Source organism: Pelodiscus sinensis, chromosome 4, assembly GCF_049634645.1.
Source record: "Pelodiscus sinensis isolate JC-2024 chromosome 4, ASM4963464v1, whole genome shotgun sequence".
NCBI classification, from domain to species: Eukaryota; Metazoa; Chordata; order Testudines; family Trionychidae; genus Pelodiscus; species Pelodiscus sinensis.
In genome coordinates this window covers 93,669,165-93,692,585 of record NC_134714.1, presented here as the reverse complement: position 1 = coordinate 93,692,585, position 23,421 = coordinate 93,669,165, and the positions used below count along the sequence as shown (strand labels likewise).

Below are 23,421 nucleotides of genomic sequence, written 5' to 3'. Positions count from 1 at the left end.
CCAATTGTCTGTGTGCGCACCCATTCTTTGCACACGGCACCCAAGTCTTATGCACCCAGCTCTAGTTCTCTGCACCCCGCTCTCTTCATGGTTTTCCCGCCATGAGGTGTTTATATACCCTTGTCAAGGAGCATTCGTGTTCTTTGGCTCCTTTCATGTCCTGTGTGTGCGTCTGTGATCATCATCGTTCCCCTGCGTCATCGTCTACCCGGAGGAGGCCAAGGTTCCAGCCTACAGTCTGACAAGACTACCCACTGCTAGTGACTTTAACTGGAATAAGGGAAGCCTTTTCCGCTCCCACTAAGACTTTGGGACTTATAACACTGTCTCGCTTACGGATACTCGGACAGGATCCGGTGCCCACCAAGCGTCAGCTCGTAGGAGGCGAGAAGCATCCATCGAGGGATCGCTCCGTTTGTCCTCCCTTAAGGCTTTTCACTAGCCGCGAGGTTGAAGGTCACGGACATCGAACATCAATCGCCGCTTTGAATGTAATGTCTACCCTTGTGTGTGTGGGACTCTTCTATCTTCTTCTTTTCCAGGGTTAGGGTGGGACTGTTGCTAAGTTGAATGCTGTTTGCTGATGTTTGATCTTACATTTAAAATACATGGTTTGGCCCTAAATTCTTGTTGTTTGGTGATTTCTAAGCTGTTTCCCTGGTGATTAGATACAGGATACCAGGCCGAATCTGGCTTCTGTGGGAGGGCACCTTAGGCTTTAATTAAATTGCATAGCCCATAGCACAGCAATTGTTTACCCCAGCTCTCCGGGTAACACAACCTTCCTCAACTGTGCTCGCAGCAGCATCCATGGACAGGTGCGTCTCACCTGGCCCCAAGCTCTCACCGTGAGAGGACTGGGGTTGCTCTCTCTTCCAAGGGCAGCCTGCATACTGAACCCCTCATCCCCAGCACCACCCCAGAGCAATGGTTTAAATGAAAAACAAAAATTATTTGAGTTACGGACTGGAGTGACACTGGGTCAATATTCTAGTTATATATATTTGTTGTTATGGTTGTCTGATAAACTATTTGGGCTTAAACTGATTTGGAGTGAAGAAATGGTTGCATGGGGGAGTGGAGCGGCTAAGAATTGATGTCACAAATCACACAAAGAACTAAGAGGAGACTGTGACCATCTGGGAAAGGAAACTGTGAATAGGAACCAGAGGGGCCAGAAAAAGATGTTGTAGGTGGGGGAGAGATCTGATGAGGAGCAGACACTTTGGCAGTCTCTTATCACTGCACACTGATGTTAAAAATCAAGACCCTTATCTTGTGACTGGGACTGTGCAGATAGCTATGCTGTTGCTCTGGAGTTGGTGGGGCTCCACACAAATGTTATGGTTCAGCCACAAAGATTTTCTTATGTAACTGGGGGTCAGGTAAAGCAACCCATGAAGAAATGGATATTTCAAGATTAGAATATGATTTGTGGGAAGAGGATAAAGAGAAACTATTTGTGAGTAGTCTACTTTTTGCAATAAAATACATTGTTACGTGAGCAGGGAAATCTTTCATGTCCTACATATCCTCAGTAGTTAATACAGATGCTCTACTGAGTAGAAACAGAGAATCTTACTTATGCTATCTAAGAAAAAAAAGAATTTGTTTTATGAGCTACTGGATTTGAAAGTGACTGGAGAACCTCTTAAAAACACAAATCATTGGAAAGCATATGATTGTCAAATATGGGATTTCTTTACAATTTCCTCTGATGTATTTGTTATTGACCACTAGGTGGACCATTGGTCTGGCTGAGTATGGTAGTTCTTGTATCTTGAACTCTGTAATTGATCCTGTTGAAATCTAAATGGTTAAAAGATAGTACTGGGAATAATATTTATTTTCTATCTATAATACAATAGTGCAATCTCATCATGTCATTAAAGAGCTAAATAACATTTGAGATTTTTAAAAATTCTGCTTGACGACACTCTGTTCAATTTACTCACACAAGTCGTCTCTCTGAAGTAAATGGGACTATTTGCAAGAGAACAATAGTGAGGATTTCATCACCTAGCACAGTGGGTGGGGCAACCTTAGGCCCACTGGGGTTCTGTATGTGGCCCATGAGACATTTTGTTGCCAAATTCAGCTGGTTTTCTTCTAATGATTGTGCATTGGAATATGCTAGGTCAGTGATAGGTAACCTAAGTCTGTGAATAGGCCTCTCGAGTGACCCTCTTTCTTCTCGGTGGACCACAAGATGGTCGTAACCAAGACAGTCTCCCTGGTTAGGATAGTTTTACTAACTGCGCTTGCATACCTAGAGTTTGTGGGGTGTGCCATTTGAACCACAATCACTGAATCCAGGGTCAGACGTTCAGTTGACCTAATTTGAAATAATGCCATTGATTTTAAAGGAATGACAACTATGACAATTTATACCAGCTGAAAAGATGTTCCCTAGTTCTTACAGGAGTCACATTTTTTTTTAATACAAAATATTTTCTACATCAATATTCACATTAGCCCGGAAATGCATACAGATCTGGTCTCCTGGTTTTTTTAAGCAACGACTGTGACTCACTCTGACAACTGACTCTGTGTTTTCTATTTTAGGTGACATTTGCAGAAAGACCATACTGTACATAAGTAGACTTTAGGGGCAACTTCTTTTTCACTTGTACATTCTTCAGATGTAAGATGGACTCTCCCACACGAGATACTATTCCTCCTCGTTCTTTTCACAGGAGTTTTATTTGTACTGCCTTGTCAGTTTGCTTTTAGACTGATAATTTGCATACACCCTGTCATACAAAGAAGATGTTTGTGCCACCTTGATCCTTTGAATTTTTGCTGATCCATGGCAGCAGCTCGGAACTCATATCCCCCATGGACAGAGGCTGCTCTGGGAGCACCCTTTGTCCACAGGGAGCTCAGATACTTCTTCCCCACCATAGACAGGGGCTGCCACCATGAAGCAGCCTCTGTCGATGGTGAGCATGGGCTGCTGTAGACAGAGGTTGCTTTGCAGCAAGCAACCTCTCCTGCCCACCCCCCAGGCTGCTAAAGGCAGCAGTGGGGAGGCGGGGGGAAGAAGGGATGGGAGAGGGGCATCAGGCAGCACCACAGAGCTGGTCCTGGGGAGGGAAACCAGCTTCTAAAAGTCCAACTTTTTGTTCTCTATCTTCCTTTAAAAGATGACTACAATATATTACGCATTCTCCTTCCCACAGATACACTGGAGGGACAGCATCTCCCACCAACACTGGTGTTTCTTTCAGTGTAACTTATGTCACTCGGGGTATGTCTAAACTACATGGCTCCGTCGACGGAGCCATGTAGATTTGTTGTTTTGGCAAAGGCAAATGAAGCCGCGATTTAAATGATCGCGGCTTCTTTTACATTTACATGGCTGCCGCGCTAAGCCGACGAACAGCTGATCAGCTGTTTGTCCGCTCAGCGCGCTAGTCTGGACGCTCCCCTGCCGACATCAAAGCCCTTTGTCGGCAGCCCCGGTAAACCTTGTCCCACGAGGAATAACAGGGCTGCCGACAAAGGGCTTTGATGTCAGCAGGGGAGCGTCTAGACAACAGAGGCATGTAGTCTAGACACAGCCTCAGAGTGTGGTTTTTTTCACACCTGACTGATGCAAATTATATCGACAAAACTGCTTGTGTACACGTAGCCTTATCCACAAATATCTAAATATACATAGCAATGAGACACTTTTAATGTTAAATGTGTGCTTTAATTGCTTTGCTGAATCAGCGCCCATACGAAAAATCAAGCGTGAAGTTCCTGCAATAACTGATTTCCTGTTTTTCCCCAATATTTAAGTCAGAACCTATTTATTCAAAAAACAAAGTTTACAAGTGTTTCCTAGGCTAATGGTTGTGTATAACTCATGCATATTTAACTCAACATTTTAACTAACTTGGGACTAGTCTGTCTGAATCTAGGGATAAAACCATTGTAAGAAGCTGAAAATGCAAGTTACTTCATTTGAAAAGTCCAACTTTTTGTTCCCTATTTCCCTTCAACCAATTGTTACAATATATTTAGCATTCTCCTTTCCTAGACACAGAAACCTTTGCAAATCTTGGCCCTAAGCTTGCGATGGCATGAGCTCGACACATGCAAACTTCTGTACTCATTCTGAGCATCTTGCAGAGTCAGCTCTGTGGGTGGAGTCTGACCCTGTGTTCCACGAGGCAAACTGGAGTGGAAGTGGATTTTAAAAGGCTGGTTGCTCATTAGTTCTCTAGAAAATGCTGGCAAAGAGAATCTACGTGATTAAATATAGGTTTTGGGTGCTAAAGTTAGGCACTCAAGTTTGAAAACATTGGTCATACGTATATGTCGGTGGCAGATGCAGACTGCAATGTGGTTAGTAAAGTCTGCACTGAGCTGACGGACTAAGGAGTATAGTTACAATTTTCAAAATTTGCAAGGCTTGCAAATTCCCAACCACAAGTAGCATTTTTTATTCCTCTGGCTTAAGCTACGTTACAGACAGAGTCCAAGAAATACAAGACACATATCCTAATATAAGCCATCCACACAGACCATCTTTTATAGTCTACCCTTTCTTTCAAAACAACCACGGGTTTAACTGACAACTTGCTGAATATCTCAAAACATTCACAAAATGAAAAACAGTGCAATCCTTGATGAGAAATATAATCTCACATCATTAAATTCCTTCGTGAGGCCATTCCAGTGCCTTCTACTCACTGCTCCAGTGTGTTTAACTCAACATACGTCCTGCACCCGTTTGAAAAATTTTAAATATGTAATTAAAATGCTAATATTTTCCTATTCTTTAAAAAAAAAAAAAGCAGCTCTCCTGGCATCACAATTAAAATATCTGAATTGCACTGAACTTTCAAAAGTGTTCTGTAAAAGACAAATGTAAGTTTTATATATCAGCGCAAGAACATAATCGTGAAAAATGAGGAAATCTTTAAGTAAAAGCATCTTTTCCTTCTTAATCTTTTTTATGGTCTCACTAATAAAACTTCCTGAACCTCTCTTATGACAAATAAAATGTTCCTAACATAAGCATTCCAAAGACTATCTGATCTGAGTGCATAGATCCTGCCGTATTGGGCTCCTGTGGATCTAAAAGTTCACTCTGCAGGATAAATTCTGCCCAAAAACTGTGAGGGAAACTCCAGGAGCGGAACCTTGCAATTTTTGTCTCCTCACTAGCTGTTCCCATGGGATCTACTGCTGGTGGGTAGCATTCTGATTTCACAAAGTCCGCACGTACAGAACTCAAAGGGACAGAAAAACCAAACACGTTTAAAGTATTTTTACAAATACAGGGAATCCTCAGACTTATGACACAATTTGTTCCTCAGAATTGTGTTGTAAGCCAAAACGTTGTAAGTTGAAACCACTTTTCCAATAGGAATCAATGATATAAAGAAGGGATTGGTTCCTAAACCAAGACTTGATATTCCGTTTTCATCACAATAACCCAAATTTATGTATTAATTGAATTACAGATGACTAATGTAGCAACATCAATGTGTTTATTTGGTAAACAGCATTGAAATAAACATATACATTGGGCTTGCTTTTTACAGAGTTGCTTGTAAATAACTTTGTGGTCGTGTTATAATGAATGGACCTGGAAATGATCCTTGCAGTCATTTGTCCAATGAGTTTACATGACCAGGGTAGCTTATTGCCAGGTAGCCTTGACACTTGTTTTTGATTGGCTCCCAGCCCTGGGCTTAGCCAAATCAGAAAACTTGAACAACAAAATCAGTTTCTGGTTTTTAAATCTTATTGAAAAGATTAATTTCAACAAAACATCTCTGATGTCACACTTGAAACAATTTCTTTCATGATAAACAAGTGCCCTTTTCAAAGGGGTTCATGAATACCTGTATTTCGAACAAAATAATTAATGAGTAAAGTGATTATCTGAGGCTCAGCACGTGATGCGTGCCAGCTCTCAGCATAAGGGTGAAACAAGTGCCATGGGTGTGAAATGGGCAGTCAGCTGAAAAGTGTCATAAGTGGCATCCAATGCAAGTCGGTGTCGTACGCTGACAGAGTTCTTCTGTGTGCAAAATAAAATGAAATAAAATAAAGTGCTATGTATCCTACAGGAAGCTGGAAATCTACCTTTTCTAGGACTGTACAACCTCTATTTCTTAGCACTAATTTAGGAAGAAGTGTAATGTGCACACACTGTTATTAGTTTGAAAGCTGCCGCAGCTCCACCAGAGTTTAGAGAGTGCATGTTATGAATCCTGCCCAGCAAATGCAGAGGGAAAGAGGTCCCTCCTTCCCAATTCCCTAACACATCCATGTATGAAGGGTTTACCCTTATGCTGCTTTTACATTAGATTTTTTACTTTAAAATTTCCCAGTGTTCCTACAACTGACTGAGCTCCAATGGTGGCTTCTTTGGCTGTTGATAATTTTAGCATCAAATTGTCTAACTTTGCACAGAGTAGGTGTAGAAGACACAATGTAAATACGTCAGTGGCTAAGAGCTCTTTGTCTGTAGTGGAATTTCTACCATTGCTACCACTGGTGGAGCTGAAACGGAAAGAAGGCGCATGGGAATCTGGGAGAGGCAAGGAGGAAACAAAGGGAAGAAATTCACAGCGAAGTGTTGCAGACCAAACCGTATGCACAAGCAACTCAAAAAGGTTGGTAAGAGAAAGCAAAAAAGCCTATTGGAATGGGGGGGGGGGGAGGAATGGATGGATCAGCAAGAAAAAACACCTCTTGGAGAACAGAAAGTAAAGGGGAGAAGTGAGAACTGCTCAAAGCCAAGCAGAGTTGAATCTTGCAAAAGAAATTAAATACAACAGTGATCTTGAGCCTTTTTTTTTTTTTTTTTTAAGAAAACAAGGAAAGAACTAGAGCTGCTAAGCACTGAGGCTGGTATGGACGTGAAAGACAACCTAAGCATGGCCCAACACCTGACTACTTCACTCTTACCAAAAACTGAGGCAATGAGAAGTTTGGGGACTAATGAAAATAAGGATACAGAAGTTGAAATTACCACATGCAAGGTAAAAGCCAAACTCAAACAGTTTAATGGGATCAAAACTATTAAAGAAACTGGACTGAAGTCGCAAGCTCAATAGCCAGAGTTTTTCATGGATTTGTAAACTCAGGGTCATATCCTGTAACTGGAGAATTATCAATATAATTACTATATAGAAGTAAGGCAGGAAAAGTGATCTGGCAAAGTACAGGCCCATTATTTGACCTCAACTGTATATAAGATTTTAAAACACATTTTAAAAAAGAGTAATTAAGAACTGGAGGTAAATGGGGTAAAATACAAGGCCACCTTTTACAAAAAGTAGATCTTGACAGATAAACCTAAGCTCCTTGGAGAAGATATAGTCCAGGGTAGGCCCGGGTGCTCTGCAGACGGGGGCTGCTCTAGACGATTGGAGCTGCCCCGTCTGCGACTTGCCCAGGCCCACTGCAGACTGGGCTGGGCTGAAGTAGCCCCTTCCTGTGGCTGGTCCCCTCCACCATCTACACCCCCCTTTAATCTGGTTAACTGGTTAAGCATTATGTTTAACTGGCTACATATTTAACCGGCTAACTAAACAAACAGAATTTTACATCCCTAATTCTCACTTGAACTAGGAGCTAGACATTAAGAAAAAACAACAAATACAATGGAACTCGTGATATAATCATGAGAACTGACAACAGTGTTTGGAAAGGGTTTCTGTACTGACTTTTCCCCATTTTGGTCTCAATTCAGCAAAGCACCTAACTGTGCTTAGTTTTATGGATGAGAAATCTCATCCCTATTTAGCAAAGCATTAATGCGCTTGCTCAATTTTGGAACTAGTTACATGTATGCCCTTAAGTGTTTAAATGTTCTACTTAATTGAGGCCTTACTATTTAGGATTCAGATCCTTCTAAACAATGAAAGGGACAATAAGGGATAACCGCCTAAATCTGAAACTTTTACATTCTATTAAATAGCTGTTGGCATATAACAGTACTAATATAGCTGCTTCCATTTAATATTTAAATCTGTCAAAATAATGCTATGAAAACCAAACAAGAGTCACAAAGTGGCCGGCTGTAGAGGCCATGTGCTATCTATGTGCTGTGTATCTGTGTGCTGTGCATCTTATGCTGCTTTCCACTCCCAGGACAATCTTGCAGCTTCTATTGGCTAATGGTAGTTTCCTAGGCCAGGCTTGCAGTGCAGGAAGAACGGGTCTCTCCCCTCCCCCCGAGTGCAAAGATGCAAATGGCCCCCGTAGCCAACCACTCTGAGCGGGCCTGTGGGTGCAGCAGGCAGGGAGCCTGCCTGAGAGTCCTGCCAGGCTGCTGGCTGGGAGATGCATAAGGTAAACACCACCCGGCCAGAGCTTACCCTTGGCACCCCTCTCCCACCCAAATCTCTATCCAGGTCAACTTAGACTCAGGCTTTGGGGCCTTACTCTTTATTGTGCAGGATTCCAGGCTAGGGCCTAGAACCTAGAGAAGGGGGGTGAGATTCCCAGAGCTTGTGCTCCAACCCAAACCCCCAGAAGTCTACCCAGCAATGAAACAGCTCCACAGCCCAAGCCCCATGCCTGGGTCAGATAGCATGGGCCAGCCACAGTTTTTTCCGGCTGTGTAGACCTCCCCACAAGGAGCTAGAGCAGCCAAACATATTAAGTCACTCATTCACCAGACAACCAATGACACAACCTGTCACTGGTCTGAACTGCACCCAAGAATGTGACGGTCTTACAAAGCCTGATAGCTCATCTCTTTCACCAACAGAAGTCTGGCCAACATCAGATATTACCTCACCCACCTGGTCTCTCTCTCTCTCATAACTTGGGGCCAACTTGGCTACAACCACAGTGCAAACAACATCTGCAGCAGTATACATATCCAAAAACTGGGAATAAATCACTGTAGTTAACTATGAATTCAAGTCTGTTTTTACTATTGAAAAAAGAAGAAGAAACTGACTATAAGCTTTCTATAGTAGGACCACTGGTTACAACACAAGCAATGATAAACTCAAAAAATGACATAGATTAAATTGCTTTGATAGTCATTCACAATATTAACATAGAATACCCTACAGATTTTAAAGCAGTTATGCTTTACTTGATAGTTTTTGTTTCCTAACAAAGACCTTTTAGCACTTGATCTAACTTTGCTGGTATCAAATAGTCTTTCTATTCACTTCAAGTGCTTTGGATCAGACACATAGTTTCCTGCATATATTTTTATATAAGTGTGCACCGCTTTTAGTCTAAGTACATTTGCACTAACAGAAGTGAAAGGCTTCTCTGCTGATTCACTGCTATGGTTAAAGTGTATCCTAATACCTGAGAAGAGGGGACCTATAGCATGTATTCCTTCCCACTCCCTCTTGGAAGGCACTGATCCACACCCAACCCTGTGCCTTGACCATGGTCTGGGTCCATGCAGAGCAGTGGAGGGTAACCTGTGGCCCATTGGGGTTCTACGTGTGGCCTGTGAGAAATGTTCTTTATCGTTGCCCATAAGCAGGGTTGCTAGATTCTTCAGGTTTCCTTCTGTGTAGTTTTTTTTCTTATTGGAATGACAAAAGTAACACAAACATAAAGCAAGGGCATTGGCACACACCATTGACTGTGAGAGCAGCTGTGTGCTCCCCCTACGTCCAGTCAAAGCGCTGCTGTGGTTCAATGAACACACCCTGTAAATTCCAGGCACACAAGCACAGAGCCAGAGGAATTGCAAGTAGGATGGTTCCAATGGGAGCAGAGTGGAGGGGAAGAAGAAACAAACAACAGGGAAAGAACTAGAAGGGTATCTGTGAAGAAATTTCCACCCCCGCTCCCACTGCCGCAGACAATCTCTACATTCATATTTTAGTCAAATTAGTTGTCCTACAAACTCTTATCATTTTGGAAGGGACTGGGGAGGGCTGTACCTAGATTTAATGACACATTCAAATGACAAAATCAATAAGAAATGGTGATTTTAAAATACTTAAATTCTTCCACCTAATTTTTTTAAATTAGAGGTTGAACCTCTGTGGTCCAGGACTCTGATCCAGCAACATCCGACCAGAGAGCCCCGACCACAGAGGTTACAGAGGCTGGGAGCTCAGCCAGTCTGGCAGCCTGCAGAGTCAGTGGCCTAAGGGCAGCAACCTGGCCAGCAGCTGGCAGCCAGAGCAGGGTTGGCAACTGGGAATGCGGAGGCCTCCCCCCAGCCGCAGCAGGCTGGCTGTGGCCCCGCAGATCAGAGAAGGGCTGGGAGCCCGCCTGGGCAGGAGCTCAGCTGCGCTGGCCAGAGGGGCGAATTTCTGGAGGCACAGAACCCCACTCGTGAGGAGGGGAGCCCTGCCGGCTAGGGGCAGGGCCAGCTTCCAGAGACAGGGAGCCCTGCCAGCCCAGGGACAGCACACTGGCCAGGCTGGCAGCCAGGAGGTGAATCCTGGGACAGCCTCAGGCCTGACTTCCCTTGGTCCGGCAATCTCCTTTGCTCCAGACTGCTCTGGGAGGTCCAACTTGTACTGCATAACACAACATACTGTGAAATTCTGTGTCGCACAAAACATGCTATTTATCCATATGCTGAAAACCAGGGAACATTATTCTTCTTTTATCCAGGAAAATCTACAGCTTGAGAATCTATTAAAAAGCTGGTTTAAACAGGGATGTTCTTTGCCAATATTTCCTGGTGGTACCCAGTCCCACTCACATTATTCTATCATGTTGGCATTGCACATTCTTTCCACTACCTAACGATAGTCAAGATAATTTCCATTTCGCTACCATAGGATAGGACTGAAGGACACAAAAAGCTGAGCAGTTAAGAAATGTTAAAGATGACCCATCAGCACGCCGACAGTCTTCAGTCTCACTTTCCTGGCAACGCGGAAATCGTTTAATTGAAAACTGTTTATTTTTCAAACAGTTTACAGAAAAATGTAATAGCTGAGCATTTCATGAGGAATGACAAGTCCAAAGGAGCTCATTTATGACTTTCAAAAACCCAATTCTGGTATGGCTGATATGAAACAGACTTATGTGCTTAAAAAGACCAGGAGGACTGCATGGCTCATGGACTTATTAGAGAGAAGGTATTAGAACTAGAGCCTTTGCTAGGTTGTCAGTGCACTGGAATATACGAATTGCCATGCTCCACTGATCAGTTGTCTTGTAGTCTAATATCCTGGCTCTGACAGGAACCAGCAGAGGGTACAAGAAACCCAAATTCAGCCTGCATGAGTAGTAACAGGAAGTTACCATCTGATAGCTGTTTGGTGGTTTGTGGGGAATATACAGGTGGTCTCAAGCTTATTTCTTCTGGACAGGTGTCCGTTATCACAAATATCACTTAATATTATTTAACAAGATTTACCCAGCATTACTTGGGTCCTTAACAAATACTTTGTTTTTTCCATTTAAATTGTTCTGGGGTGGGGTTGGGGAGGAGGGGTTCAGTATGCAGAATGCCTCAGGGAATGAGAACAATCCCAGCCCTCTGACTGCAACAACTTGGGGCCAGGGGAGAAGCGCTTGTCCATGGCTGCTGCAGCTGCATCGGGCATAGCTGGGGAAGAGTGCATGTCTTCCCAGCGGGACTCTTGTACATTTCAAAAGCAGAAGCCCCACAGGAAGCGCTGGACCACTGGGGAAATCCCCAAGCTTGAGTCCCACTGAGCTTGTACCTTTCAAAAGGAAGACTCGCAGGGAGCATGGAACCAGTGGGGGAGTCACCCACTGGCCCCGCCCTCACTGTGGGGCTTCTGCTTTTGAAATGTACAAGAGTTCTTGTACATTTCAAAAGCAGAATGGCAGCGGAAGCAGCGTGAGCAGAGACTGCTTCAGCCCCTGCTTGCGCCGTTTCCACTGTGCCTTTATCTCCTCTGCCCCCCAGTGGAGATGGTGCTGAGGAAACTGGGTTTTAAGGCTCCGCAGGGAGTGCGGGGCCAGCGCGGGAGTCCAGCGCTTCCTGCGGGGCTTCCTTTTGGGATGATCAAGAGCCCCACTGGGGCTCTTGTACATTTCAAAGTTTGAGGCGCTGCAAGGAGTGCGGGACCAGCAGGGAAGTCCCCACTGGACCCATGTTCCCTGCGGGGCTTCTGCTTTCAAACTATAGCAAGAGCCCTATAGGGCTCTTGCTAAAGTTCAAAGCTGGAGGTGCTCTTATAGACTAATCGAATAGTCAATGGAAATCCCATCAACTAATCAATTAGTTAATTAATCTAAATTTAACATCCCTACCCTGGTGGCTCTTGTCAATACTGGTGACCGGACTATTAAAAGTCTGGTTGATGGTATAGCAGAGCTAAGGCAGGCACCCTGCTCTGGCTCTGTGTAGCTCCCGGAAGCTCTGGCATATCCGTGTGGCTCCTATGTGCAGGGGTGGCCACAGGAGGACTCCAGGTGCTGCCCCCACACCGAACACTGGCTCCACAGTTCCCATTGGCTGAGAACCCCAGCCAACAGCTCTGGGGCAGCACCTGTAGGTGAGGGCACCATGCAGAGCTGCCTGGCCACACCTTTGTCTAGGAGCAAGAGGGACCAGGCTGCTTCCAGGAGCCACCCAAATTAAGGGGCACCTGGAACCTGCACCCTGAATCCCCTGATCCAGCCCGGAGTCCCCTCCTCCACTCAATCCCATGCTTCAGCTCAGTGAAAATGAGTGAGCAAGGGAGGGGGCAGGAGAGTGAGAGACACAGGGAGAGGGGACAGTGTGAGCGGGAGAATAGGAGCATTGGAGAAAAGGCATGGCAAATTACGTCCATTTTCTACAATCAGAATGTTGGCAACCCTGCTACCCAATCCACCCCTCTTCTAAACTGGCCACTCCCCTCACTAAATTGGCACTGCCTATCTTAACTATTTATTTTCTGGATTTCAGCTGCTTAAATTTGTGTTACTTCAGATCCCTGAACATATACTGAGGCAGGAGGAGGGGCTCAGATCCCTGCAGTAGCGCCTGCCCTCCACCTCAGATCCCAGCACAGAAGGGGAGAATTCATGGCTGACAGGCCTCTCCACTGATAAGCCCTCAAATTCCTCTCCTGTCCCTCATATTCTAACCCAGCCCATCTTCTTCCCTCTACTCCTCCTTCGGGAGGCTCATTTCCTTTCCCTGAACCTGCCAAACTTCTTTTCCCTCCCCTACCACCCACTCCCATTTATTCCCCTTCCCACTATATTTCTAATCAGCTACTGCAGACCCAAAGTCCTCTTCCCCTTTTACCACCTAATCTTTCACCCCTAATATCCCTTCTCTCCTAGTGTAATTTATTTCCTTTTATAAAACAGTTTCAGCATCTTGGCTATGTCTAGACTGCAGGCTTCTTTCGAAAGAGGCTCTTTCGAAAGCATCTTTCGAAAGAGCCTCTTTCGAAAGAGCCTCTTTCGAAAGAGCGCGTCTAGACTACAATGCGCGGATCGAAAGATCGATCCGCTTTTTCGAAAAAGAAATTGAAAGCCACCCGGAACTGCTTCTGCCAGGGCATGGGGGCAGCATTTCCTTCCGGGTGCTGCCTGCCTGCCCTTTGCAGAGACGCGTGGTTAAAGGGACGCCCCTGAACACCCGTTGCTCTGCTCCTGCAGCTGCCTTTGCTGTCCCTCGAGGAAGTAAGCAAGGCATTGCAGTGCTGGTTTGGAGTGCTCAGCTTCCTGGGACACCCCAGCAGCTTTTTTCTTTTGAGGTTTTTCGCTTTGAGACCCTTTTTTTTTGGCATGGAGCCAGAGCTGCCCCTGGGCAGGCGATGGCCCCACACCACCATACTGCAGCTGTGCACCCACCTACCTCCCCCCCCCCCCGGGTGTGACACAACCTCACTGTACTCACCTGCTGCTTCCTCTCCTGCGCCAGATGACGCCTGGGAGGCCTCTGAGGTCTGGGTGACTGGCTCCATGGTGAGGGTCGCCGTCTCCTCGCTGTCCTCCTCCTCTGGTACCATGTCCCCGTCTCCAGAGTGCTCTAGCTCCTGCTCTGGAGCGTCCACCACGGGGTCTGCCAATCCAGACTGTACGAACCGCCGTGGTGTGCGTGCTTCTGCACTGCCACCCAGGATCTGGTCCAGCTCGGGATAGTAGGGGCAGTAGTGGGGGGCTGCCCCAGAACGGGAGCTCTCCTCCCTGGCCTTAACGTACCCCTGGCGCAGCTCTTTGACCTTGGAGCGCACCTGGTCCTGGGTGCGGGGGTAGTGGCCATTCTGGGCCAGGGCTTCAGCCATGCGGCCATAAATGTCAGCGTTTCGCCGCCGGCTTTTGAGGGCCTGTAAGGCCTCCTCCTCTCCCCAGAGCTCCAGCAGGCTCTTGATCTCTGCGCCAGACCAGGATGGTGCCCGGCGCTTGGAGCCCTTGGCTGGGTCCCCAGAAGGCTCGGTGGAAGGGCCAGGACGGTCTTGGGGCTGGGACATGCTGCAGCAAGGTCGCCGTGTGCTCTGGCTCCTTGTCTGCAACAAGTGGCTGTGAGGGTGCCTGTCCCTTTAAGGAATGGCTGCAGCCAGGAACCACAGACGTGCAATCCATGGCCCAGATTGTCCACCAGGGCTTCTTCCTGGAGGCCAATTCTTTCGAAAGAAAGGGCTCCCCCCGTCCACACTCACGTGCTTTCGACGGATCTCCCTCGAAAAAGGCGTTCTTCCTCGTAAAATTAGGTGTACAGCCGTCGAAAGAAAAGCCGCATTCTTTCGATTTACTTTCGAAAGAACGCGGCTTGAGTCTGGACGCAGGGGAAGTTCTTTCAAAAAAAGGCTACTTTTTTCGAAAGAACCCCTGAGTCTGGACACGGCCCTTGTGAATATTCTGCTGTACTATCCTTATATTTCACAAATGCCTCTCCTCCCCACACAGAACCCCATTTTCCCCATATGTTTACATTGCATTTTTAGATTTCTGGCCAAGGTGGGTTTCAAACTTCAAAGTTGTAATCTTGGAGGTGTTAAGTGGCCCATTCATTCCAATGAAATGTTCTCAGCTGAAAGATCATCCCATGAAGTAGAATATCCTGAAACAAATGGATCCCAGACCTGTGAACTGTTCCATTCGCATCAATGGGTGTTCTCTCCCCCTTCTTAGTACTGGAGAGTTTCTGAGATATATATATATATATATATATATAGTTGGCAAGCCTACCTGCTCTCAGTTTCCCACCTAACTGTGTTCTCTGTGCCTGCTCTCAGTAGGTCTGTTCTTCTAACCTTTCCCCCCCAGAGGAAAAGCCAGGGCTTCCCCAGATCCTAGCTTCCCTGGGGGACAGAAGGACTCAAAGGAAAGCCCCTACCTAATTTAAATGAAGGAGGGCAGGGATGGGTGGGTGTCAATATAGTCACGGGCAGGGCTCGACAAATAATACAATCTACTCGCCTATGGCGAGTAGATTGCAACCCGGAAGAGCCGGGTTCAGGCGATCTGCACATGCGCAGAATGATCTGCGCATGCGCAGATTGCCGGACAGCGTGGCCGGCGAGCCCTGGTCATGGGCCACCAGACCCCAGCACACACAAAGCAAGGCAGAGAACAGGGCTTAAAAACCCCCAAGGGATAGGACAAGACGACCCAGATCATATGAAAGCACTAAGAAGTGGTGGCTCAGGCACCCCCAGAAAGGCAAGAGCCCCCTGAGGTGAGCCACGTACTAGAGAGGTACCCTAGATAGCCAAGGCCCTCAGACACTGGCACACACGCACACACAGGGGCAGGAAGCTCAGACATCACCAAAGGGCAGATCCCCAGAATCCCCATTCCCAGAACAGCAAGCCCACACCCCAACCTTGCTCATACGGGAGACGGGGGGGGGGGGGAGAATGGTCTTAGATGGATGACGACTACCCAGAGCCTGGCGTGTACACACAGTTGCGCAAGTATGGGGGATTAGACACCATGAGGACAAGGACCTTCCGATACTAGCTTGCATATGGGGTTAGTGGGCGGGGCTCAGACTCTCTCAGGTAGACAAGCCCTGCCCCCAGAACTTGGTTCACAGGAAGGGAAGGGGCTGTTAGTAGGGTTGCTAGATGTCTGGTTTTCACCCGGACAGTCCAGTAACTGTGTCTTCTGTCTGGTTAAAAAAAACGAATTTTTTTTCCTGTTTTTCATGGACGGAAGTCAGGTGGGGACATTTTTCCCTTGCCGTGTCTGGTGGGGGGGCTGGGAATGTGGCAATTTAAAGGTGCAGCAACCTTTTGCTCAACAACCTTTTGTTCAACATGGTCCCCTGCCATGTTCTGGATTTTTTGTTGAAGGTATCTGGCAACCCTAAATGTTAGACTCCTATATTGAGCTGGGGGCCCTCAGGTTGCAGCATACAGACAGGATGGGAATGGGGTCTGACGGACACCTTGTCCCTATTCTCCCCTGGGGCTGTTGCTACACTTCATAGGCAGAGGTGCTCTTATCGAGTAATCGAATAGTCGATGCAAACTGCATCAACTATTCGATTAGCAGATTAATTTAAATTTAACAGTTCTAATAGTTTGCAGAGTTTGCCTCTCTCTGCACATGCTCAGGATAATCCATTAGGGTATGTCTACACTACCCCGCTAGTTCGAACTAGCGGGGTAATGTATGCATACCGCACTTGCTAATGAAGCCCGGGATTTGAATTTCCCGGGCTTCATTAGCATAAGCGGGGAGCCGCCATTTTTAAATCCCCGCTGCTTCGAACCCCGTGTAGCGCGGCTACACGGGGCTCGAACTAGGTAGTTCGGACTAGGGTCCTATTCCGAACTACCGGTACTCCTCGTGAAACGAGGTGTACCGGTAGTTCGGAATAGGCACCCTAGTCCGAACTACCTAGTTCGAGCCCCGTGTAGCCGCGCTACACGGGGTTCGAAGCAGCGGGGATTTAAAAATGGCGGCTCCCCGCTTATGCTAATGAAGCCCGGGAAATTCAAATCCCGGGCTTCATTAGCAAGTGCGGTATGCATACATTACCCTCCTAGTTCGAACTAGGAGGGTAGTGTAGACATACCCTTAGGGAGAAGAGGCACATGAGCTTTCTGAGGACCCTAAATGTAAAATCAAACTCTTCAAATAATGTTTTAATTTCATTTCCCCCCAAAGAATTGGTAGATTCCATGCACTTTCCTGGGGGATAATCCACAGGCATCTGAAACTCTGAGGCAATGATCTGAGTCCTGGATCAATATCTATGTGTGAGCCAAAGTAGATTTCCAGAATCTGTCAACATTAAGAAAAGCTGTTTCTGGTATTCCATCACAGGTCAAAATTTGGGTCACTAACAAAACCCTGCACCCTCCTTGAGATACAAGTAAGCTACATCTACATCACGAGCTAGAGGTATGACGCTTCTGCTTCCACATACATACTTGCACTAGCTCAAGTATAAATACCAGCATAGACATAGCAAAGACAGTGGAAGTGGAGGCTATGGCGACTAAATAACTGCCTGAAACCAGCAGGTATGTAATTATTGGCACAACTAAGTCTTGCTTCCACTGCTGTTACTAATGTTGCCATGGCTACACTGCTATTTATATCTGCACTAGCTCAATAAGTACTTTTAAGACTGTCTGATTTCCTTAAGTATATGCAGAGCACCTTGATGCCACACACAATTGCACGTGCACACAGAGCCCTATTTGTGTATACACCCTTGACTTGCAAAATAGGATCCAAGCTGTTGCACAAGTACCGGGTATACATTTGTAAGAAAACAATTCAAAATGTGGATCGTAGCTTGTTTGGGATCCAGAGACAGAATTGCCAAAATTACAAGTATGGACCAGATTTTGATTTTCATTCATATTGAAACTGAACTTCTGATAAAATCATGTAAGTACAAGCTAGATGACAAGACAAAAAAGGAGAAGAAATATGAACTGAAAAAGTAAGCAAGCAACAAGTCTTAACAATTGAGTATCCCTGTATTACAGCACATTTTCTGTGATTTATAAATCATAGATATGTATACATAAAAGAACAAAAAAGAGTCTAGTGTAAAAAACCCCACGCTTGTGTGTATACCAAATTCCATATCTGCTACTCAGTGTTTTCCTTAAGAAAACGTAATCTTTCCTGAGGAAGATTATAAATGAGTGAACATTAGGATTTGTCTACACTTAACAGTTTAAAGTGCAACCATGTCAGTACTGCCACAACAGCAGTTGAAACTGAAAGTGTGTCCCTGGCACTCTCCAAAGGAAGTAGTCTGGATCACACTGGTGCTTTACTGCACTGTAACTTGCATGTGGGATGTGTATGTTTTTTCACACCCCTGAGCCAGATAATTACAACACTGTAAAGTGCCAGTGTAGACTTAGTCTTAGAGATAAGTTTCAATTGTAATCACAGGTGGCCCTTTATAGAAACTTCCCCCTTCCCTAATGACACCACATCCCTAGCTTTTTATATATTTTATTCTTAAGATTTGTGTTGTACATTTAATTTATTTTTTCATTGTATTAGAAATTGGGTATGTAGCCTAACCACATTAGTGGGCTAGGTGCAGTTTTTTTATAATTCATGTTATTACGATTTATATTAGCAGTAGATTGAAATGATTGGACTTGTTTATCAGACCCTAACTTTAACCTCTTTCTTATATTTTTAAAGGTCCTCTCTTAGGAACTATTTGAAAAATAAACTGTGGAGCATAATCTTGATATCAACTGCAATGTGACCAGAATTAACCCCAATACTAGTAGAGGCTGTGACACTCTTAACCAAGATTCTCTTGGACCACAGATGTTCCAGGAGCAGAAAGTCCCAGTGGAGAGCTAGCGCATGGGACCCCTGCAGGCTGGCAGGGGAGTGGGAGATGGATGCACAGCAGTGGGGTTTCCCAGCAGGGCAGTGGGAGCTCCTTGTGTGGTAGTACGACTGCACCGTAGGAGGCAGTAGCCCGGTACATGGAGGCGATGGGGCTGCCAGGCGCTGCAGCGGGAGCCCAGTGCACGGGGGTGGCGGGGCTGCCGGGAGCTACAGTTGGGGCTGACAGGGCAGCGGGGGCCAGTGAGACGGGGGAGGTGGCTGGAAGGCCAGCGATCGGGCCAGCGATCGGGCCAGGGCTGGAGGGGGCTGATGTCAGAGAGGCCAGAAATGACTTCGCCTGGACGGGCAAAATCCTTGATCTAGGACCAGTCAGGTCCTAAGCATGCCGGACCAGGGAGATCCAATCTGTATAATAAATTTAAAGGGACAACATCAACTTCCAATATAGTGAATTTAAAAAGTTGGTTATAAGTAGTTTTAGGTATGTCTGCCTAGATTCCTCTTGCTTACTTTAATTTTTATACTATCACAATTATGTTTTCCTGTTTAGAACAAATATTTTTCTCTACCCTGTTTCTCAGTGAAAACCAACAAAAACAACTGGGGAAAATGATCACAGTGAAACAGCAACTATAAGACAACGCAACGTGAGGCGCTTTGACCATGAAAGTAAAACAGAACCTTGAATGTCTATCAACACTCACTGCTACCGTATATAACATTTCTGGCATGGGAAGATGGCATTAGGAAGTATACTCCCAGCAGACGGACTGTTAGCTAGAGAGAAGACAGATCCACAGGAAGAAGAACTACTCCACCGAGAGTCCGGGACCTCAAAAACTACTGCCCACCCAAATCTCCCTCTGTCAGCATTTTGTTGTTTTATTTAATGGCACTCTCCCCAAAGGGGCTCTAAGAGAAATAAGAGATTCCCCAGCCTTATGCCTCTCTCCCTAACAAACTCTTGTGTACGGGTGCACTTGAGGATAGGATAGGAATGTGTCTAATGCTGTATGTGTCAGGGTATGAAGGGACATTTACAGGAACTCTACTCCTCTTCAAGTATCTCCAGAGATTCAGATCGAGGGGTAGGCAGATAGCTCATTCACTCTCTTTCTGTCTGGGAGTTTAACCTGTGCAGGATCATTTGGCCCAATAAAGCCTCTCATTACATGAATAAAGGACTCCACCCACATACTAGTAGCCAGGATTTGACCAATATTAATAAAGTTAGTTTTGTCCTAGTACTAGGCTGTGTCTAGACTGGCAAGTTTTTCCGCAAAATCATCGGCTTTTGTGGAAAAACTTGCCAGCTGTCTACACTGGCTGCTTGAATTTCCACAAGAACACTGATGATCTCATTTAAGATCGTCAGTGTTCTTGCGGAAATACTGTGCTGCTCCCGTTCGGGCAAAAGCCCTCTTGCGCAAATCATTTGTGCAAGAGGGCCAGTGTAAATAGCACAGTACTGTTTTCCGCAAAAAGCCCCGATCGCAAAAATGGCGATCAGGGGTTTTTGTGGAAAAGCGCGTCTAGATTGGCCATGGACGCTTTTCCGCAAAAAGTGCTTTTGCGGAAAAGCGTCCTGCCAATCTAGACGCACTTTTCGGAAAATGCTTTTAACGGAAAACTTTTCCGTTAAAAGCATTTCTGGAAAATCATGCCAGTGTAGACGTAGCCCTAGTGTCCTACTAACAGCTTCAGACAGAACTTCACTAATTCACATAATTCAATAAATCAGACATGTTTGTTCCTCCAATCTATGATTCTGACATACTTTTGACACTAAGTGTTTGAGACTAGAAATGTTGTTCTTTACCAAAAGCTGTCATAAAAAAGAGAAATTACCCAATACCAAAAGCAAATAACTACTTCTAAAAGAAATGCCACAATTGTGACAATATCCATAGTAGAGGTTAACCTCCAACCTAAGGCATGATTGTTGGGGATTAGACTAGCTATCATAATTTTTCAGAAGGCATAATGGCTTGGTATGAGAGACTGCCAATTGTATCATCATACCACTGGGCTTTGATTCTCATCTTAATTTACATGTGGTTTGCACCAGAGTAAATGTCTTCAAAAGAGTTGCTCCTAATTTATACCGGTATAAGAAGAGAGTCAGGTCACGTGTCTCTAGGAAGCAAACACTCAATTTACATAATGAAAGCTTCCATTTGCAAATGAAATCTGAGGAAAATTAAAAGAAGCTGTTCGTTTCTTTTCCGAGAAGACGGTGAAGAACATGAAGCCAGCTCAATTATCAATATTGTGGCCATAGTACAACAGGCAATTTATATTATTTAGTGTAACTTACATAAACATATTTTCTCATCTGTATCATGGAAAACTTAGCTTCTGAACACTATACCAAATTAAAAAGTATCCCCCTCCTTAGCTATTGAAGTCTGACTGCCCAGTCTTTACCCATAACCCAACCATCCAAGCACCTTCTCTTTACAAGGGAAAGTGCTATAGAGGTGGCTGTCAACACTTCCTCTTAGGACAGGTATATCCAACCAGGCCTGCTGACAGTGGACAGCAGGCAAAGGGACCAATTGCTCTGGGGTCTGGGGCTCCAGCCATTGTCACAGTGGCTGTGGCCTGAGTCCCAGGCCTTTTAAATTGCCGCCGGAGCATCGAGCTGTGTGCTTTGGACAGCGCTAAGGACTGCAGTGTGGCCATAGCACTCTGCAGCACTGAGGGCTTGCTGCCCTTGGCTCCGTCCCTTCTACCATTGGCCCAGCCCCTTCCAGGAGCACAAAGCCATCCCACTCCACCTTTCCCAGGGACCTGCGGAGGCTGTTGGCTCTGCTGCACCTAACAAACATGGGTCCTTTCTACATGTGGATCTCAGAGAAACACTCCAGCCATTGTCCACCCCAAAAAAGAGAGAGGAGAAACTAGAACTGTTTTCTATAGAAAGACAAGAAATTAATGTCCTGCCTCTAGGAAATAAATGTCCTATTTTGAAAGTTTCAAAGGCCTGATCCCAAATTCCCTGAAGCAAACAGAAAGACTCCCATTAATGTCAATGGGCTTGGAATCAGGCTCTAAGACTGGAGCTCAAGGAAGTATCTATTTCTTAAGGGAACAGATGTTTCAAGGCTATTTGAGCTAGCGTCAGATATGGTAAAAGAAGAACAAGGGGTTTTGAGAAAGGGATAAGAAATTGCTAAGCACAAGCATAAATTATATGCAATTTCTCCAGAGAGTAATTTATGTACAGAATTACTGAGGATGTAAATTGATTTAAACACTGGATTGTGAATGTTCAGGGTTGATATAATTTGAAGACTTCACAAAATGACCTGAGATCATCTGTGTACATCTTTGAAATGGTAATTAAAAATAAAGCCAACAAAAACTCAGATCATGCCAAAAGTGCAATATTACAGAATATCTGAGATTTCTGAGCAAGAAACTGAAACTCACAAATTTCCCAGGAGCTGCTGAAGGTGAACCTGACCCAAAATGGAAGTTTGTTGTATTATAAGTATAAAATTCATACTCTTGTACGGATAGACAATTTTTGCAACAATTTTTGTTGTTATATGGCTGAGAACAATACCTTATGTGTTGACTGGCTGTTTCTGTGTAACTTTGCATCAGATGCCAAGATCTCGGTTCTGAACTAGATGCCTAGTGTCATTCAGGTACTGCAATGAGTTGAATTCTGGCCCTACTTGGCCAGCTGAGAGTTCCATTATTTGGGGTGGGAGATGGGAGGGGAATTGACAGCTGATATACAGCTGGCAGAGCTGCTTACTGCATCATATGTTCCAACTCACCCTACTACAGGAGCCATGGCAGGGGCAGGGAAGGTTGAAGGAAGGGAGCTGAGCTCTGTTGGCATGCTCTAACTCATGTCAACTCTGAATAAGGAAGCTGTAACTGATTCCCTGATACTCATACTGCTCCTGTACTCAGCATGGACCAGACACAGGAGACTTCAAGCCCCATGTGTCTTGGAATTTTCTTTTTTCACCTGTAGCTCCCTAAAATAAAATTAAAAATAAAACAAAGTAACCACCTCCTGCTGTGCCCCACCCCAATGTTTAATTACAAACTTCCACCATCTGTTCTTTTGTTGTGCTTAGAAATGAGGCTAAACCAAGCTCCTGCTGAACTTTTGGGAAATCCAGATTCAAATCTGATTTTTCCAGCTCATCTCTAGTCATTTTTCATAAAAACTAAATTCCTGTTTTAACAGATAAAATCTTAACTCTTAATTCAGAATGAATCATTTTTCTTGTACAGCTGAAGTGACATAAAATAAATCCTGTCAAGGATGAGAACTCTTTTCAGCTTCAGACAGTACTTTACCTGCTTGCAATAGCAGAGCAAGCAAGGAAAGAGAAACTATTGATATATGCAGCCACACACAGCAGCAAATCTGGTGGTCTAATGTTGTGATGGTGGGTCACTTAGAATAAGAGCTAGGTTTTTAATATTGCTCCCTGTCTGTGAACCAATATCACGTTATATGAATAGAAATGTGAGCAGTGTTATATAGCATGCTGTACAAATTAAAGTCATTCTCTAAAGACTATAGCTACCACATTATTGAAGCATATCAATAAAACTTTATGTATTGTAAAGAAAACTCGAATTTTAGCATGATTCTTGGTGTGTCACTCAGCTACTTGTTAACACAGAGAGAAGAAAAATGAAGGAGCCCTTTTCATTTCAGCTACAATGCCTTTAGAATTATACATACACACACACATATTTATATTTATGCTGATATGTGATAGTCCACAT

At 44.9% G+C, this 23,421-nt stretch overlaps 1 protein-coding gene across 3 annotated transcripts in view; it reads right to left on the bottom strand.

Annotated features, from left to right (window-relative positions):
- The window catches only part of BBOX1 (gamma-butyrobetaine hydroxylase 1), an 88,724-nt gene that overhangs the window by 40,634 nt on the left and 24,669 nt on the right, over positions 1-23,421 (bottom strand). The window lies entirely within an intron of this gene.